The sequence below is a fragment of the Schistocerca cancellata genome, chromosome 3, assembly GCF_023864275.1.
Source record: "Schistocerca cancellata isolate TAMUIC-IGC-003103 chromosome 3, iqSchCanc2.1, whole genome shotgun sequence".
Taxonomy (NCBI): Eukaryota; Metazoa; Arthropoda; class Insecta; order Orthoptera; family Acrididae; genus Schistocerca; species Schistocerca cancellata.
Window position 1 is genome coordinate 325,519,546 of NC_064628.1, and position 21,529 is coordinate 325,541,074.

The 21,529-nt window shown below is 43.8% G+C and overlaps 1 pseudogene; it reads left to right on the plus strand.

The window, feature by feature from the left end:
- Window positions 1-557: 557 nt before the first annotated feature.
- LOC126177935 (5S ribosomal RNA) lies at window positions 558-675 on the plus strand (annotated as a pseudogene).
- The last annotated feature ends 20,854 nt before the right edge of the window (window positions 676-21,529 follow it).

A 21,529-nucleotide genomic window follows, 5' to 3' on the forward strand; every position in this document is an offset into this window, starting at 1 on the left:
AGATGTGGGATAACGCGTAAAAACCACGTACAAGCCGGTCAGTACACGGGCCCTCGATGTTAATCTGCCGGGCGGATTCGATTCGGGGATTCCTAGCGGGAATAACAGTGGCTAACATAAAATAAGTGGAATACAAGCAAGTTATTCAAATTTTTGTTATCTGTAAGAAAAACCTGGAACAACTAAGCGAGACAAGTAGCAAGATTGCATCGAAGAAATCTATCATCAACAGTAAAATTGTCCTTGTATGAAAGAAGTTGCGGAAACTTTACAGCTAAAACAAAGTGTCGTGTATAAGTTAAATCTGGGCAGAGGGGAATGAGAAAAGATGAAACAGGCAGTGTTTAAAACGTGGTTAGAAGGATATTGAAAATTAAGTGAAGAGATAGTAAAATAGTGGACAGTGCTAGTGGAGGGGACAGACCTACTGAGACTGCTAAGGCATTCAGTAGGTTTATCGTCCCTGCATGGGGCAACGGAAATTGAAAATCGTATAGGGATTTTTGAGTAGGTATGAACAAATTTATAACTATTTGTGAAGGCCGTACTCATGACTAGTCAAAGGTCTTGCCGCAGTGATAACACCGGTTCCCTTCAGATCACCGAAGTTAAGCGCTGTCAGCCTGGGCTAGCACTTGGATGGGTGACCATCCGGACTGCCGAGCGCTGTTGGCAAGCGGGGTGCACTCAGCCCTTGTGAGGCAAACTGAGGAGCTACTTTACTGAGAAGTAGCGGCTCCGGTCTCGGAAACTGACTTAGGCCGGGAGAGCGGTGTGCTGACCACACGCCCCTCCATATCCGCATCCAGTGGCACCTGTGGGATGAGGTTGACACGGCGGCCAGTCGGTGCAGTTGGGCCTTCCCAAGCCTGTTCGGACGGAGTATTCATGACTGTGTGTTTCAGTGTTCAAATACTAAGTAGCCACTCACAGTACGCAATCAGAAGGTTTGCTGTGTGGAATACTAAAACCATATTTAAATTTATTTTTATTAAATAAGACGGTTTCAGAGAATTAGTACCATCTTCAGGCATCCATCTTGGACTTCTGCCTATCAATACAGCTCTCATTAACAATACCGTCAGATGTTCTGCAATTTTGTGCTATTTATGTTGTGTATTACCTGGCGAACTCTACATATGAAAGCTCTACAAACGAATTTTACATTTTTTTTTATTTTCTGCCTCAAGATGAATCTACGTGACAGCTAATTTTAGAGACTGGTAACAGGATGATTTGTTGTTTTAACATATGACTGTTTACTGAGTACGTAAAACACGAAAGCTGGGATAAGCTCACAGGACAAAAACTTAGTCACCCTAGCGCACATGCATAGATGAATCATTAAGCCTTTACAGATGCTGCAGCGATAGAGTCACGTGCTCAACCGATAGCGCACTGCCTCTACGTGAGCATAAGGCAGTAGCGATCAGTGAGACATTTATGTTTCACGCGGATGTTGTACGTGAACATGGGTAAATGTAAGGACATGACAGAGTGGCAGAAAGGAGCAGTCGTGTTTGGTCGTGCCCACGGCCATACGCTGTGTGAACTGGCTGGATCTGTTGGTGTTTTGTGGTGGACTGTTCAACTTGTCTGTGAGCAGTGGTGTAACAAACGTGGCCTCGAAACACAGCGTCAGAATTGTGGTCGGAACAAGAACCTGTATAGGAGGGACTGGAGACGCGTTTCATGGCTTGTGAATCAAAATCGTTTCCACGCACGACAGAAATTGTTGCAGGCGGTGAACGAAGGTCTATCCCCTGCTGTTAGCGGGAGAATATTGCGACGAGAACTACATGCGATAAACAGTTGGCGTCGGTCAAGTCGCAAGAGGCCATCGCTAATGGAGACACATAAAGACAACAGCAAACTTCATTGGGCTGGAAGAATACGTGACTGATTTCCTGAACATTCTCGCAACCTGTTACATCTCGACTGGCCTGAAAAAATCACCTGACTGGAACCCCATAGAAAATCTGTGTGATATGCTGGAACAGTAGGTAAAACACCGACAACAGCATCCCAGCAATTTGATAGAAATTCGTAATCAAATTCTCAGTGAGTGTCTTCACCTGATGCGACGTACCTGCACTGGACTTGCTTGTTAAACGAATCCAGGCCGTTTTTTAGTCCAGAGGGGAATTACACGGAATTAAATGTGAAACGTCCCCTTAGAAAAATTATACATGACTGTGTTTAAACTGACACACAATATTTTTAGCGCAACGCAATCGGACTTTCAAAAATCCCTACAAAAGAATGGCCCTGACTAACATTAACCTATACCTTTCACAAATCACTTACCTCACCAAAAATCTTCGTTACTCGAACTACAGCAATACAGCGAGCGCCACTACTGCCAGCTAAATAGAAGATTCAAACTACTGAAGGCACTAACTACTAATAGGCATAGTTAGCAAATGAAAGATTTTTATAGAGAACAAACAATGTATTTACCTCAATAGTCATCAAAAGTCATAATATATATAGCAGTTCATGACATCCAGTCTTACAAATTTCAAAATTCCGCCATCTCTCTCCCCACATCCACCACTGCTGGCGGCTCACCTCCAACTGCACAACGCTACGCGCTGTTAACATCCAGCTGCCCAACACTACAATGGCAGACAACAATGCAAACTAGCCACAGACTGCACACAGCACAGCCAGTGATTTTCATACAGAGCGCTACGTAACGTTGCCAATAAGAAAACATAAATAGCCTACTTACAAATGGTGTGTTAGACGACCCAAGGATTATCACCTGCAAAGAATGAAACAAGACGTCAGAACAACAGTAGATTTGTTTAAATAACTTATTTATTTCGGCCCTTGGGCGTAGTACATCAGGAACAGCTTGGTGGAGGCGTCCAGTTGCCTCTCAAGTGAAGCAATATACGTCCGGCATTGCTGACAGCGCAGAGAGCAGGGTCGACCATGGCATCACTTGACTACCACTGTCAGCGACGTCTCCAGCTGATGATAGCATGGCAGCGCAGCTGACAATTCCGTAGGGGGAGGGGGGTGACATCCCTCCAACGAGCAGGAAGCTCTCTGCTCCGGCAGCCGCTGCTTTTGTGACTCAGGGCAGGTTTCCCTATCCTGTGGTCGAAGAGCAGACCCCATACTGCATTCCATGATATCGCTCTGGACATCACAGACTCATGGTGTAGGCTGTGATACAGAGATGAGAATATTTCAGTACACAAATGGTTGAGTACTTAGATGCTCCAGACTATGTTCATTTAGAGCTTAAGGTATGTACTCGAAACACTTCCATAGTGGCAAGTGAGGAAAGGCTTCCGTCCTTCCACTAGCATACTGCGGCGTCTGCTGTCGTTATACTGCGCCCAACTGGCTCTGCTTCGCAACACATGTAGGCCATGTCTTACTTTGCAACACATAACGCGCAGGCCCGCCTGTGGCTGGCTCTGTTGCAACTCAATTCCGCTCTGGCCTACTTTTTGAACAAATATGGTCAATACGCTACAGATGCTGTAATGATTTCTCTACGGGTGACTAATTTCTTTCTTTGCATGTCCCACAAATCATATTCAGATATCTCGCTATGAAATGGAATGAATCAAGGAATTTTCATCGAATATTTTGGAAAATCATTCAGGACACAACTCCACATAATGTACTGTAGCGGCACCACTGTTTAAGATGGGAAAAGGTTAGCTTCAGTGCAATATTTCTGAGCGCACAAGTTACACCCAGGTGCGGGCCTGTTGACAGTAAGTTACGCTACCAGCGATTGCTAAGTAGAATGGAGGCCACAGGGCCTTAGAACCACTGTAAAGAGTTAACACAGCGGTTTGCATGGCGGAAGTTACAGGCAGAAGGGGCAGACTGGCCCAACTTAGGTGCTATGAGTACATGACTCAGAGTGGCGCATTAGTAAAACACGGGCGCACAGCGGCATATAAATAGGCGCCGGTTCACTAACAAGGCATTGAAGTGTGACAGCTCTCCTGGACGGCGGGGCTTGTCACATCACCGACTACATGCAGCAGCAGATAGGGCGTCAGCATTCCAGTCCACGGTGGGTCGCCGGTTCGACCCTCTGAGGCCAATGCGGCGTCCACAGCCAGCCAGCGGCGGGCCACGCCATGGCTTGCTACTGCGGGCAATCTTGTTGCCTCCCAAAACATGCCGGAGGTATCCCGAGGCAAGGGCCACAGATTCGGATGCCGGATCGCGGGCGCTTGTTGTCGCCGCAATCTTAGCCACGCTGGCAAAGAAACACGCAGCGGGCCACCCTGCTAGCGGCGCTGAGGCAACTGGGGCAGTGACCACTAAGTTGACTGCCAGCACAGCCTGACATCGACACAACTCCACGGCTGTACAAGGCCGACACAGAGATGAGCATTGCATGGATCGCTGAGGCAGCCATTCCATGCCAAGCCATTTCGCAGACAGCAGAGTGGTGTCCTCAGCATTATGGGACCCAGTGATGCAGAGTGAGAGGAACGGGGACACTGTAGCTGGAAACAATAAATCACTTTGGAAACTCTGACGAGTTTTAATATGGCGCATCCTGACAGTTTCCATCCAAGTCCAACATACCCTCTACAGTATAGTGGCATTTAGACAGGTTTGGACATAGTGGTAAAATGGTGAAGCACACTCTTCTACAAGACGAATGTTAAAAATTTGTCAGTGACGTTCTCCTAAAAGAATAGACAAGTAGCTATAGTAACTTTCAATACAATTTCCAATAAATCAAAGAAATTATGCATTTCCTCACTTCCAAAAGTAAATTGATGACATATCTCTTGGAATAGCAGTAGCTTGGTTTTTCCTTCCCATGAAGCTCCAATGCACCACTCATTGTTCTTATAATACAAAGTGATAATAAACTATGATATATTTCCACCATCAACTGTAGTGCTAAAAAGGGGTCAAATGTGGATGTTTCTGGTATGAAAGGGGCAGTGTTCGTACAACAAGACAAACGACACCTGCTGACATATTCATCAAAACATTCGAACAAGCAGAGCCAAGTTCCACACCAAAGTGAACACGTTGTTGGCTGAGGTATATGGATGATATATTTGTCATATGGCCACACAGCCACACAACAGTAAGGTGCCGTGGGCTACAGTGTAGTGCGGCAACTGTCATTGTAGGAAAGATGGACAGAAGCAGAAATAATAAGTGAACAAGTTAACACAACAAACAAAAGATTTACTTAGCTTGTATTTCTCCAAGCATGCAAAGACTTGTTACAAATAATGTAGCAAGCAATAGAGCCTAGTTCTTGCAATAGCAACAACGATGAGGATCCGTGAACTAAGCACAATCGATGGTGCTGGAGCCGTAACTAAATGGTCTCTGTGTAGCGTCATGTGCCAAAGAAGCTGCAAGCATGAGCGGGCCGAGTGGCTGCCACCAGCTGTCCTATGTTGCGGCAGCAGAGGGTGGTCGTAGTCCAGAGCTGCTGGAGGTGTGGCACTGGAGGCATGCACCATTGAGTCCACCCGATCCCATACAAATGCTATCAGCATCTGACGGAAATTTGCAGTTCCATTGCCCGTGGGTCGGTACCAATACATGACACCACAATTTCTTTTCTTAATGTAGAAGTGTGCAGAACATCTACTGGCAAACTGGGACACACTGTGTACCATAGACTGACGCACAACAACAGATATCTGCATGCATATTCACACCACCATCCAGCATACAATAATGATGTGCCACGTACGTTGATAGGCCGAGCTCACCAGATTACCAATGCTCACAACCGTCAACATGAACTGAACGAGCTCTGGACGATATTCCATTTGAATGGATATAGTAACAAGAACATACAATGACCTATGATATACAGTGAAGATAAGACAGACAAATGAACAGAGTGATCTCTTCCGGTTGCTCGCTTTCCTTATCTGGGAGATGTTGACGATCTTGTAGGCAAGGTGCTTCACCATGGAGGAATTAAACAAATATTCCAGAGCGGCCGCAAGATCCGAGACCTGATGAGGCCCACGAACGATTCCTCAGAGGCTCTCCATACTGCAGGCGTCTACAAACTTCGATGTGAATGTGGCGAACTCTGCCTTGGTGAAAGCGGAATTCCTATCAGCAGTTTCATGTCGGAGCATGGAAGCTGCATGCCACTGAGAAAACAGAAGTCAGCTATACCTGAACACCACCAGGACTGTGGTCGATATGTCAATTTTGAATAACCTCCTGTACATTGCCTATCAATCACCTGCTAGAGTAACATAGGCAATAGCCTACCCTAGCCACCCCTCCATAGCAGTCTTTACTTCGAATTGTCCAATGGTATCGCATAGTGGTTAGGTCGGTAGCCACCTGCCAACCAAAATAAGACAGAACATCTGGGAAGACCATTAGAATCCTTAACTGTTTTAATGTTTCATAATCATGATGCCTACACCCAAACTGATTTTATTCAAATTCGCATTCGCCATGGAAGCATACTAACGTTATGTCTTATTTCTTCTGTCACAGTGGGGCATAATTTACATAACTGCACATTGGAAACAGACGAATTCAGTTGTAGTTCTGATGGAATCCGGTAAGAAGGGCTCCTGTTTTTTTTTTAATAAACAACTAGACAAGATCTTCTGGCATCTTCTGTCGCATTAGAACAGAATTTACACAACTGCACGTTGCAAACAGACCATTTCAGCTGTAGGGCTGATGGAATCCGATAATATGTGGCTTTTTAACTACATAAGCAACTAAGGATAAGAAAGATTGAATATTAACGAAAATTCTCAGTTATGTAACTTCTGAGGCATATCCAGTGTCATTGATAAGATGGGTGGATGCTGAAAAACATACCATCCAAAATTCCGTTGTTGGTATCAAAAATGTATGATTTCTTCATTACTTTATTATAAACGTACATAACAAGTGCATGTGCTGACCGACAAGAAAGAAGCAGCAGTGGCAGCACGCATTATACAGAATAGTCAGAAACAGTCCAAAAAAGCCTGTAAGGTTGTTGCAGGATAGGTTGTGCTGAGGATTAATTGTTAAGAAAAAAAACTGGATACGTTGCGCCGTTTCCGAGTTAATTAGCACTGAAGTTAACCAATCAGGCCTTTGCGCGCGCAAGTTCAAGCGTCCACCATACGCAATTAGTGACAATTGTCCTCATAACGAAGATGATAGTGCATGAGACTGCTCAACCTCTGGCTCGGGTTCGATCCTTACTATTGGTCCATGTCCAATTCTTGTATTGCTCTCTTTTCGGTTTTAGGAAATCTGTCCTAAAACGGATTTCCGGAAAGTGTGAGATAGAGTCAACGGCAACAGATTAGGTTATTTAATTATATTTCACTCTAATTTACGGGTATAGCTGCTGATAATAACAGTCAAAATAAAAGAATCAAATGTACAAAATTGTTCATGTAAAAGAACAAGCACGTCATAGCTGATTTTCAGCTTTATGTAACATGTCAGATTTTGCTGTCCTGGAAAGACACTAAAGCAAACTCTGATTACAATTTCACTACTCGCTAGGACACACGCCATTCGTTCGACAATATGATGAAAGAACATTCAACGTACTTTCGAGCCTGTGTCAAATACTAGTTGAATGTTGTTTTCTCATGCGACTACACAATTTTACCTGCATGGTCTCAGTAAGTGCTCAGAGGGCCAAAAATTTTCGTCACCTGCAAATTTCGCTGGCGTTTGGTAAGCATGAAGGCTCTGGCGTACGGTACAGAGTGTATTTTCGTTATGTGTTACCACGAAGTGTTTTTTTAATTGTGCTGTCTGAACCTTTGCTGTTAAAATCAGTATAAAAAATAATGAACCTATAATCTGAGGCGGATAATGCTAGAAGATTAATTCATTCTAATAAAATGTCCCGCTGTACTAAATGAATAGCGTAAGTTTTCTCACTTTTCCTGGTTTTCTGTTGTCATTTTTTCGCGAGGCACACTGTTATCAGGTTGCTTTTACATATGCTTTGTTTAAAATGTTTGTTAACCGTGACTGTTACCGATTGGTCGTGAATGTTCTGTCTGTGCTGACAAAATAACACGTCGCTTCCAATAATTTGAAATGAAAATAAGTATTGGCACAATGGTAGCTCTGTGTCGTTCTTATTGACTTTCATAAGCCGCATACAAGTAAAAAAACGCAAGGCCCATCTGTTAACTCTGCATAGAACGCAGCGTTAGTCCAGCACTAGGCCGCAGGGCGTAGGGTATGGTGCGTTGTAGCGTGTAGCGGACAACCTGCAGCTAATATGGCCCATTTACTCTTGATTGTAACGAGGTATGGCGTAGATCCAATTAATCGCATCACTCGCCAATGTATTTTCTGTATAGCTGCTCGAAACAGTGACACTCTGTAAGTACTTCACATGTATGTTGTACCTTACTGACACATCCATTTCGTGCAATTCACTATGTTCCAAGTTCGAACACGAATTCTTCGTCTGGTACCATAGGGTGTCCATAAATTATCTTTACAATTAATACCTTTAAAACTATACCAGATATTAATAAATGGTTTTCAACATGTGATAACTCTTAAAAGTTTTGTTTCCTCATTCATACACGTCAATGTGTGCACCCTTAGTGGCATGGATAACACCTAGCCGGTGTTCCATTCCTCCTCACATACGATTAAAGATCTCCACAGCGACATGTTCAAATGCACTGCGAATGCGTGCCTTGAAGTCCTGTAGGTCTCGAACCTTGATTCGGTGCACCAGATACTTTACAAAACTCCACGGGTGGAAGTCTAGTGGTGTGCGGTGAGAGGATCGTGGCGGCTAAAATGGCTCTGAGCACTATGGGACTTAACAGCTGTGGTCATCAGTCCCCTAGAACTTAGAACTACTTAAACCTAACTAACCTAAGGACATCACACACATCCATGCCCGAGGCAGGATTCGAACCTGCAGTCGGACTGCGCGCCAAGAACCGCGAGACCACCGCGGCCATACAATGAGATTTCTCCTGTGGCGTCCATATATTACTGTATCAGGTTTTCAAGTTCAGTTTTGCATCAAAATTGCTTCACCTGGATGGCGAAAAAAAAAACTTCATGAGTTATCTCAAGTCGAAAACCATTTGTTAATGTCTAGTATAGTTTTGAAGTTATTAAAGTCTTATTTTGTAGAGATAATTTATGGGCACCCTGGATGTTTTATTTATACTGTATCGTGTCTCCTACGCTTGGCTGACATTTAACATTCGATTCATTGAGCTATAGTTACTTCAGTGGTTTTTTGAAGGTGACCGAAACGATAATGTAACCGAAGGTGGATGCATGACGTTGGAAAACGGGACCAACATGGGTGCAAACAGATGAAGACCGTAATTCACGAAAACATCTAAAGTAGTCCTTCCTTCGATAAAGAATGTCAAATAGCTTATGATGATGATTTACCCGTGATTCATGGAAATTAGTTTACCGATGATTTAACTGCACTGCTCACCGGAAAAGAACAGAAAGATGGACGACACGTGGCGTGAGGTTAGCATGACTATAGCACCAAATGAGGCTGGCGCCGCAATACGAGACAGTTCAAGGAACGGCAAAAGACACTGTGTGACATTCATCGAGCAATTAGGCGGGTTGCACACTAGGCGGAATTTTCCGTCGCGGTCATTTGACCGTTGCCGCCGTTCCAACAATAGAGCACTGAAGTAAACTAGAACTTACGCACTAAGCGCCAAATAATACGCGCTGTAAATTCGCATTCGGCATTAACTATGTCACCGCCGGCTGCCCTAGGCACCGGCGGTAGTTGAACCGTCACTGCGTACATTACCAAATGCGCGTTTGCTCACATATCGGTTTTTCTAACGTCGAGAGCTGCTTTGTTCAGTGTGATTTGAGCCTTCGTTAGTGTACACAGTTTTTAAGTAATTTTTAAATTGCAAACATGTGTAATCTAGATATAGACAATGAAATTTTAATTTAATTATTTGAAGGAAGACCTGTTTTGCGGAATAAAACCCACGACATATTCAAGGACCGAGACGCTACGACATACGGTTGGCATGAAGTTTACCTGGGACTTAGCAGCAAGTTTGAAATGCTCGACGAAAGAGAGTGAAAAGATCTTGGTAAGTACATACTTTTTCACATTCATGTAGTTACTAGAAGAAATTAAATCCATAAATTATAGACGTGCTATTGCCCACACTCTGTAGTGGCACAGAACCTTTACATTACACAAGTTTCCTGATTAAATTATTTATTTGGTTTTTACTATTATTGTGAGAACCCTGGTGGCCTATTATTAACAAATATTTTATATGTAGAATTATAAACATTATTGGAAAACCAGTAGCAATGTCGCGTTTTTTTAACGTTTTATTATGCTTGTATGAGTGCATGGTCTCGCAGCGATTTGGTTTTTATTATTATTGCGACAATCATGGTGCCCTATTATTAACAAACGTTTTATGTGTAGCAATATAAACATTATTGGAAAATCAGGTCCAATGTCGTGTTTTTTTTTAAAGTTTTATTATGCCTGTATGAATGCATGGTCTCGCAGCGATACGAAGCAATAAAATAGATTTCCTCTCCCAGTTATTCGGTAATATAATTGTGTGATTATTTAAGTACACTTCGACATCATTGTATTTCCAACTAGGTATCTAATGTCTCACTCTCTTGAGGTAAGGCCCCAGCCACGTCAATGGGCAAATTTCTACTGGATGGATCTGAATGAAACGCTGTTTTGTTACCTGTATAAATATTTAAAGGTTTAGCCTTCTGGAAAATAGTGCAAGTGCATAATAATTTTTTTGTTAGTAGATTTAAGTTCGGAAGGTAGTCGTGTAAGGCAATCTTTATTTTACACGTTTACACACCAAAATACCCCCACACTAAATGAGGGTACCAAGGGAGATGACCTCGGTAGACAGGCGGAATGCGTGCACACCATAAATCTGAGTCATTAGTTCGTTGATGAAACAATACATTATTGCGAATTTTGTGATATGGTACCATCTTGTACCCTTTCCAAATGCTTACACATTTCCCAACAGTATGGTCCGTGTGTCAGAGCCTGCATTAATAATACGTTATAATCTGATATTTGATCAACTAACTCTGAAAATTCACTACATGGCCACCAACCGGCACAGCAAAGACTTGTGTCTAGAAAGAGCTTCCTTCACAGTACAGAATCACTCGCTGGCACTCCACATCAACACCGGGAGAAGAGATGGCAGGTCAGATGCCAGCATCTGGAGGAGTGGCTGATCCCGCAAGAAGTTCTTCCCGCAGGTCACACAGAGAAATGGTCCACATGGAAATCACTCAACCGCCTGCGTTCTTCTGTCACAAGATCCAAGAGTAATCTGGAGAGGGGGGCTTCCAGGTGGACTTTCTCCAGTGTGACTGTGGAGCTGCCGTGCAGACATCAACACATCTACTACAATGCACATTATCTCCAACTGTGTGCACCATGGAGGACCTCGTAAACGCTACACAAAGTGCACTGGACGTTGCAAATTTTTGGACATCCACTGTATAGATTAAAATCACCTTATGTTTGACAACACAATCTGTGTCTAATCATTTATTTCAGTCTTGACTAGTTTAATTTATAAACCATAATGTATGTATGTATGTAGTAATGTATCTAATACTGTTTTTTTTTAGTTTGATTCTGACACGATAAATAATATAAACCGTGAAAGAATGTCAGTCATTACAACTATACAGTTTCAGAGTCACAGTCTTTTAGAAAAAGGGACTATTTATCTAAACTCGGGTGCAATAGTTAACAGGTCAACACGAAGATTAATACCAGATGATCACAAAATACTTTTGATCTCTTGCCATAGTTATAGTAATGGTAATTCTCGGACAGACCACATAATGATTAGTGCTTTTAGTTCTGTTGTTGAGTAAGATCTTTCTTACCGTGATAATACCTTACTAGCGAAGCAGATAATACACTCCTGGAAATGGAAAAAAGAACACACTGACACCGGTGTGTCAGACCCACCATACTTGCTCCGGACACTGCGAGAGGGCTGAACAAGCAATGATCACACGCACGGCACAGCGGACACACCAGGAACCGCGGTGTTGGCCGTCGAATGGCGCTAGCTGCGCAGCATTTGTGCACCGCCGCCGTCAGTGTCAGCCAGTTTGCCGTGGCATACGGAGCTCCATCGCAGTCTTTAACACTGGTAGCATGCCGCGACAGCGTGGACGTGAACCGTATGTGCAGTTGACGGACTTTGAGCGAGGGCGTATAGTGGGCATGCGGGAGGCCGGGTGGACGTACCGCCGAATTGTTCAACACGTGGGGCGTGAGGTCTCCACAGTACATCGATGTTGTCGCCAGTGGTCGGCGGAAGGTGCACGTGCCCGTCGACCTGGGACCGGACCGCAGCGACGCACGGATGCACGCCAAGACCGTAGGATCCTACGCAGTGCCGTAGGGGACCGCACCGCCACTTCCCAGCAAATTAGGGACACTGTTGCTCCTGGGGTATCGGCGAGGACCATTCGCAACCGTCTCCATGAAGCTGGGCTACGGTCCCGCACACCGTTAGGCCGTCTTCCGCTCACGCCCCAACATCGTGCAGCCCGCCTCCAGTGGTGTCGCGACAGGCGTGAATGGAGGGACGAATGGAGACGTTTCGTCTTCAGCGATGAGAGTCGCTTCTGCCTTGGTGCCAATGATGGTCGTATGCGTGTTTGGCGCCGTGCAGGTGAGCGCCACAATCAGGACTGCATACGACCGAGGCACACAGGGCCAACACCTGGCGTCATGGTGTGGGGAGCGATCTCCTACACTGGCCGTACACCACTGGTGATCGTCGAGGGGACACTGAATAGTGCACGGTACATCCAAACCGTCATCGAACCCATCGTTCTACCATTCCTAGACCGGCAAGGGAACTTGCTGTTCCAACAGGACAATGCACGTCCGCATGTATCCCGTGCCACCCAACGTGCTCTAGAAGGTGTAAGTCAACTACCCTGGCCAGCAAGATCTCCGGATCTGTCCCCCATTGAGCATGTTTGGGACTGGATGAAGCGTCGTCTCACGCGGTCTGCACGTCCAGCACGAACGCTAGTCCAACTGAGGCGCCAGGTGGAAATGGCATGGCAAGCCGTTCCACAGGACTACATCCAGCATCTCTACGATCGTCTCCATGGGAGAATAGCAGCCTGCATTGCTGCGAAAGGTGGATATACACTGTATTAGTGCCGACATTGTGCATGCTCTGTTGCCTGTGTCTATGTGCCTGTGGTTCTGTCAGTGTGATCATGTGATGTATCTGACCCCAGGAATGTGTCAATAAAGTTTCCCCTTCCTGGGACAATGAATTCACGGTGTTCTTATTTCAATTTCCAGGAGTGTATTCACTTCAGTTTTTCCATCATTCTCTACACAGTGGAACCCCGCTTAAGAACCACCTCCCATAACGCGCAATTCACATAACGAGCAAAACAAACTGTAAAAAAATGATTCTCTTAATGCGAGCGATGTTTCGCATAACGGGTGACGACGATTTAGTGTGACGTTACGAGCCGTTCGCGCGCGGCGGGGGAAACGCTCAACTATTTGAATACCTTTCATTATCGGCAGCGGCATATGAACAAAGTCCTTAGTACGTACTGCAGTCTGGGTTTAGCATTCTCTCTGTTACCATCTTTATGCAGCTTATGATCACACACTTTTCTAAACTTGTGTTCATAGAATGTGTTTTTGTGTGCAAATTTTAATAACCTTTGTAGAAATGTCCCCGAAGCTAAAGCCGCAAGAAAACAGCCATAAGAGAAAGAAAATGACCTTAGAAATGAAATGTAAAATCACTGAAAAAAGCGAACGTGATACGAGCGTTGCTGACATACCATACACATAAAATCGGTCTACATCAACTATTTGCACAATCCTCAAGAACAAGGACAAGATTAGGGAAATAGATGTTACAAAAAGAGCGACAAGAGTATATCAACGACGGAATCGTATTCTGGACGATGTCGAAAGGTTGCTCCTTATATGGATAAATGAAAAGCAATTGGAGGACGACACTATTAAAGAGAACATAATTTGTGAGAAGGCGAGAAAGATTTTCGCCGACCTAGTTAAGAAGACGCCAGGATCATCAGTGGCCGAAGAAGTGTTAAAGGGAAGCCGTAGGTGATTCGAGAAGTTTAAGAGAAGAACCGCCATCCACAGCGTTGAGAGGCGTGGCGAAGCAAACAGTTCCGACACAAAGGCAGCAGAGAACTTCATCAGTAACTTCAAGATGCTCGTAGATTCTGAGGGTTATCTGTCACAACAGGTTTTTAATTGTGACGAGTCTATTGTGGAAAAAGATGCTGAAGCGTTTTTTATAACAGCAGAGAAGAATGCATTGGCCGGTTACAAGCCAATGAAAGACCGTCACTCACTGCTCTTCTGTGAAAATGAAAGCGGCGATTTGAAAATTAAGCTGCTGCTTGTTTACCATTCAGAAACTCCACGAGTCTTCAAGAAGTGTAAAGTCAAGAGCAGCAGATTAAATGTGATGTGGAAACCCAACAACAAGGTTTGGATGACAAGTGATCTTTTTTGCGATTAGATCAATGAATTGTTTGATCCTCCAGTGAAAAAATATTTGCTTGAGATAAATCTGCCACTCTATGTCTTGCTTGTTATGGACAACGCTTCCGCCCATTCTCCAGGCCCACAAGACCACCTCCTTGAAGAAGTTCACTTCATGAGGATACGATTTCTGGCTCCCAACACCACTGCGTTACTCCAGTCTGTGGACCAGCAGATTATTTATAACTTTATACACTAGAGCACTATTCGAGCATTGCTTTGAGTTGACTAAGTTATCAATCTCACTCTCAGAGAATTTTGAAAATCACTTCGACATCGTCGCCTGCTTCCAGAACATGGAAAAAGCATGGTAAGGGTTACAAACAGAACTTCCGCTTGGAAGAAGCTTTGGCCAGAGTGCGTTGTCGAATGTGACTCTGAGGCATTTGAGTCAGTACCTGTGGTACCTGTAGTCAACGATTGTGCCTTTGACCAAGAGCGTGGGACTAGAAGTGGGTAACAATGATATCGATGAGCTTGTGGAAGATCACAGCCAAGAGATGACCGCCAAAGAGCTTCTGGAGTTGCATTGTGTTTCACAGCACGAAGTTGTGGAGAGGAGTTCTTCAGAGGAGGAGAAGGAGGCAGTAGCAGTAAAGCAACAATCTTCTGGCACAATAAGAGAAATGCTGAAAGCATGGGAATCGGTTGCATCGTACATTGAAAATCACTACTCCAGTAAGTCAGTAGCTGTACAGGCTATAAATTTATTTGACGATAATGCTGTAATGCAGTTTTGCCAAGTGTTGAAGCGTCGGCAGAAACAAATGACTATAGATAGCTTCCTAGTAAAAAAGAATTAGTTATGTATCGCGGATAACAAAGTACACAATACTGTATGCATAATTTTCTTTGAATAAATGGTATGAATAAGACAAAACTTTTAGTACTTTTTCTGCATGGAATGCATTATCGTATTCTACATTAATTTATATGGGATATATTGTTTCGCTTAACGAGTGTCTCGCACTGCGAGTAAGATTCTGGAACGAATTATGCTCGCTATGTGAGGTTCCACTGTAATTTGGAATAAGCAAGAAGTATCCATCTGAAGCAATGCAAAAATCTTTCTCCATTTCGGGATGGCGCAAAATCTCAGAATATGCTAAAGCATCGTTTATTTTATCAAAATCCTCCAGCATTCAGCTGACCAAAAGCAGCCAGCATTCTTACAAGACAAGTTGAGTAACACATTGCTGTTTAATAGCTGACTGAGAACAAACCTTCTAAAGCAGTTGTTCCCGACCTTTCTTAGACTGTTGCCCCAGAGTGCAATTAGACACTAGCTAGCAACCCCCCCCCCCCCACCTCCCCCACATTATAACCAACTTTAGCACCTAACTAAACGGTACAACGAAAGATATTTTCTTGAAATATTTAGCGTTTGTTACGTAATGTCTCACTTTTATCATCAGAAACGTACAGGACAAAGTACAATGTATGTGTGTAGTGGGTGGACTATGTGAGTAACCTGAAACCTTCACCGGATTAATGCTACTAATTGAGAAAAGTAGTTATTGATAACGTATATAATCAATATGAGAGTCTTAGAAAACTGTGATAATAGAAATTATCTTTTGAAAATAATTTACTTTTGTGACTGAAACCGAATCGAATCGTTTAGCTTTTACCCCTCAGAAAATTTCATTACACCTAGGTTGGGAACCGCTGTTATAAACAAACATTCAAGCCCTAGGAACACTTTCAATCACTTTTCTAAATGGGAGTGGGAAAATTTCCTATAGCCTTTATTTATTCTTGATCAAGTATGATTCCACCAGGTGAAATAATTTGCGCAAAATAGTTTTGTCTTTAGTAAATTTTTATTTGTCTAAATTGGCTGTTACCTCACTATTTGAGAACTTCTACCGCACCTTTCCCAGCAAATGAATATGTTCCTTCCTCATTGAAGTGGTCATTAACAAGTCACCTACGTATAGCGTGCCCTTGTCTAATAGCTCTGGTCCAAGTACAATATCTGCAGCTGTTATAAACACTCCTGAGATCAAATGGTAATACTCTGAATTAGTACGATCTGCCTGAAAAAAGTAAGTGCAGTATACTTTTGTGACCCCTCAGCCATGGGAGCTTGCCAAAAACAAGATCTGAGATCAGTGGTGGTTAGATCTTTTATCCAATGAAAATTTTGTAGCTGTTCTTCCAATGCTTCAGGTCTGGTTCTTAAAGCTACTATAATCGTATTAATAGTCCTAGCTTATAGGACGATACGTACCCCTTCTCCAGGCTTGCTAGTAGTAGGGTGATAAGGATGTCTCAGTTACATCCTACGTCAACATCTTTCAAAGTTCACCCTTTACAGCCTCCCTTCTGGTCCAGGGGTGGAACATTTCAGATGACAGTAAGTTTGATAAGGCACTACTCGCCTATGATATTAGTATCCTTTCCACAACATCTGGCTGTGTCAAAAAGACACTTATGTACTTTAATAACAAATTTGCTTGTTCAGTTTCCTGTTGTTCGATTAAGTACTCCAATTCTTCTGTCTTTAGCTGGATGTGAGTTAAGGTATTCTTGATGTCCTCTGAAATCTGCGATCCTGGTGCATCATGTAAATGCACATCACCTCAGTTTCTAACATTTTTACTCTAACTTTTCTGCAGTCTCTACCATGACCTGCCTTAACTCATGTCAAATCCAAAACTGTATTCTTACCAGCTTCTACCAATGGTGTTTGCTGCTTGGAAGCTCGTGCCTAGCTTTCTCTCCTCCCAGGAGATCCATTCCGATCAAACAGATCATGGACAGGCCTTTGACTACAAGGAACGTGCTTTTGATTGCTTCGACCTCAAACATTTGTCGTGTAGCGTCATGTTCCAGAATCTATGCAGTTTTGAACTGGCATCATTGGTACATGTGTAGTGTTACTTACCCTTTGGAAAAAATTAGTCGCCATTACATTTATGTTCGCACCGATGTTGATCACTACTGTTGTTGGTATCCCGTCCACTGCAGCCTGGAATCTTTGCATGAGTTTATTTACAAAGTTCTTCCTTAATGTCAACGTCCTCATTGAACCTCAACATGTGATGTTGCTCACGTGAACAAGTGCCCCCATTCCATCCCTATCCAACCGGTATCAGGGAGCGCGATGTGGTCGACTTTGGTTTGGTGTTTTATTAGCAGCTGACGGCTGTTCTTTAGTCACCTCAACTACACGTACCGCACGACTTTGTGAGGATGTCCAATTAGGCGGAGTCTCTAAGTTTGATGTAGGTCAACCTGTACTGTTATTATTTTGATTTGGTGGCGGGTCCAAAATATGGTTGTCACTGGTTGCCATAATGTGGCTAACACTGACCAGTGTTTTGCTCATTCTGGGTGGTGTTATATCCCGGATTATCGTTATTTATCTACTGCCGGTTCGAATCTGGCTTACCTGGTGTATTTGTTTGCCTGTCAATGATTTTCTGATCCACTGACACGGAGCTCGCAGGGACGCTTGTGACTGTTCCTGCAGCCATTGGAATGCAGAGTCTGGGCATCACTGTTTCCACCACTATTCCTACGTGCTTCCTGGTTGTTGCTTGGCACAGTAATTAGATTTTCATGGATACTGATAAGCAAATTAGCCTTCAATATTCACAACAGATCCTTGTTCGCTATGGGCTCATCCCAGTCGCGTGTTTTTGCAATGTACCTCCCGAAACACTTTCAGAGACTTCGGGTTATGAACCTCAGGGCTAAAACCCTCCTTTCTAAGTCTCTCCTGGACGCATCCTGACCAGTACGAGGTGCATTCAAGTTCTAAGGCCTCCGATTTCTTTTTCCAGTTAACTACTCACCCGAAATCGATGAAACTGGTGTTACTTCTCGACGTAATCGTCCTGCAGACGTACACATTTTTCACAACGTGGACGCCATGATTCCATGGCAGCGGCGAAGGCTTCTATAGGAGTCTGTTTTGACAACTGGAAAATCGCTGAGGCAATAGCAGCACGGCTGGTGAATGTGCGGCCACGGAGAGTGTCTTTCATTCTTGGAAAAAGCCAAAAGTCACTAGGAGCCAGGTCAGGTGAGTAGGGAGCATGAGGAATCACTTCAAAGTTGTTATCACGAAGAAACTGTTGCGTAACGTTAGCTCGATGTGCGGGTGCGTTGTCTTGGTGAAACAGCACACGTGCAGCCCTTCCCGGACGTTTTCGTTGCAGTGCAAGAAGGAATTTGTTCTTCAAAACATTTTCGTAGGATGCACCTGTTACCGTAGTGCCTTTTGGAACGCAAAAAAATGGTTCAAATGGCTCTGAGCACTATGGGACTCAACTGCTGTGGTCATAGGTCCCCTAGAACTTAGAACGACTTAAACCTAACTAACCTAAGGACATCACACACATCCATACCCGAGGCAGGATTCGAACCTGCGATCGTAGCGGTCATGCGGTTCCAGACTGTAGCGCCTTTAACCGCTCGGCCACTCCGGCCAGCCTTTGGAACGCAATGGGTAAGGATTACGCCCTCGCTGTCCCAGAACATGGACACCATAATTTTTTCAGGACTGGCGGTTACCCGAAATTTTTTTGGTGGCAGTGAATCTGTGTGCTTCCATTGAGCTGACTGGCGCTTTGTTTCTGGATTGAAAAATGGCATCCACGTCTCATCCATTGTCACAACCGACGAAAAGAAAGTCCCATTCATGCTGTCGTTGCGCGTCAACATTGCTTGGCAACATGCCGCACAGGCAGCCATGTGGTCGCCCGTCAGCATTCGTGGCACCCACCTGGATGACGCTTTTCGCATTTTCAGGTCATCATGCAGGATTGTGTGCACAGAACCCACAGAAATGCCAACTCTGGAGGCGATCTGTTCAACAGTCATTCGGCGATCCCCCAAAACAATTCTCTCCACTTTCTCGATCATGTCGTCAGACCGGCTTGTGCGAGCCTGAGGTTGTTTCGGTTTGTTGTCACATGATGTTCTGCCTTCATTAAACTGTCGCACCCACGAACGAACTTTCGACACATCCATAACTCCATCACCACATGTCTCCTTCAACTGTCGATGAATTTCAATTGGTTTCACACCACGGAAATTCAGACAACGAATGATTGCACGCTGTTCAAGTAAGGAAAACGTCGCCATTTTAAGTATTTAAAACAGTTGTCATTCTCGCCGCTGGCGGTAAAATTCCATCTGCCGTATGGTGCTGCCATCTCTGGGACATATTGACAATGAACGCGGCCTCATTTTAAAACAATGCGCATGTTTCTATCTCTTTCCGGTCCGGAGAAAAAAAATCAGGGGCCTTAGAAATTGAATGCACCTCGTATTTTGCAAGCGATGCTTTCACGACCTCGTTATAACTCACAATTATCAGCTGCCTCAGTCGCCCATAAGGCTGTGTCGCCCTGGATTTAAGGTGTGGCAAACTGAAATTTTTGCTTTTGATTCCATGATTTCGGCAGTATTCGCCTAAAGGCCTATATCAAAACGACAGGGTGAGGGGATTTCCTTTCTGGGGAGAAAACCTGGAACTGTCGATGTTTTAAATGACTTTCCTCTAAAAGTAACACACATAGAGTTGGAGTGCCTCGTACGATTCAGTATGAACAGTTAGTCACCTCCTTATGAATCTGCTGTCTCATACACCTCATGTGCATGGGTAGTTATACGTGATGCTTTCTGCGCTGTTCATCTGATCGCGACGCGCCAGCCAAGCAGCTCGTTCTTCAATACATGTTTCATTTGTCCTGATTCGCTTTGGACTCACCCGAAGCGCCTGATTCAAGTGATGCTCCTGCAGCTGTAGACTGAGCAGCACCATGCAGATCTCTGTCAAGTTGTTTTTCATTAATCAAAGTTTCTTTCTCATTTAACTACGATTAAAATACTCAGTAAATCTCGTACCCTGGGCTACAAGACCCTCGATAATTTTAGATTATTGTTTGACTGCTCAGTAAACTGCTTAAAATTCCCTACTAACTGGTTAGCTTCTTGACCACTTCCGGTATTCCTTTGTGTGCGTATTTTAACTCGGTTATTTCTGTACAGATAGCACCAAAATTTTCGTTGATCTATGTTGCCTGTTCTTTTGCGACTCTTTCAATAGCTGCATTGATTTGCGCGGTTTGTTGCTGCGTAATCTGTTCAATATTTACTCTTAAATGTTCATTGGCGATCTGATGAAAATCGGTTTTTAAGTGCTTGGATTGTCCTTTTGGGGCTCGTTCAAAAGTCGTCTTTATCTGAAATGCCTGATCCTGCGATTGAAAGTAGCGTTCGTGCCATCTGTTTGTTTCTTTGCCATATGATAAAACTCTTTCTCATCATGGCTGCTAGTTTGTTAAAAATTCCTTAAGGGTCATGAGCTTCACTTGTTTGTGGAGTCTCCTCAGTAGACCCTGGTTGCACGTTTGATTCATTTTCTACATTGGCAGAATGCGCATCTTGTATTTTCAGTTACGTATATTGTCATATTAACCATGTCGACACTTAAAATCCGTTACTATATTGTCATATTAACCATGTCTATTGTTGTTGTGGTCTTCAGTCCAGAGACTGGTTTGATACAGCTCTCCATGATACTCTATCCTGTGCAAGCTTCTTCATCTCCCAGTACTCACTGCAACCTACATCCTTCTAAATCTGTTTAGAGTATTCATCTCTTGGTCTCCCTCTACAATTTTTACCCTCCACGCTGCCCTGCAATACTAAACTGGTGATCCCTTGATGCCTCAGAATATGCCCTACCAACCGATCCCTTCTTCTAGTCAAGATGCGCCACATATTTCTCTTTTCTCCAATTCTATTCAATACCACCTCATTAGTTATGTGATCTACCCATCTAATCTTCAGCATTCCTCTGTAACACCACATTTCGAAAGCTTCTATTCTCTTCTTGTCCAAACTATTTATCGTCCACATTTCACTTCCATACATGGCTGCACTCCATACAAATACTTTCAGAAACGTCTTCCTGACGCTTAAATTTATACT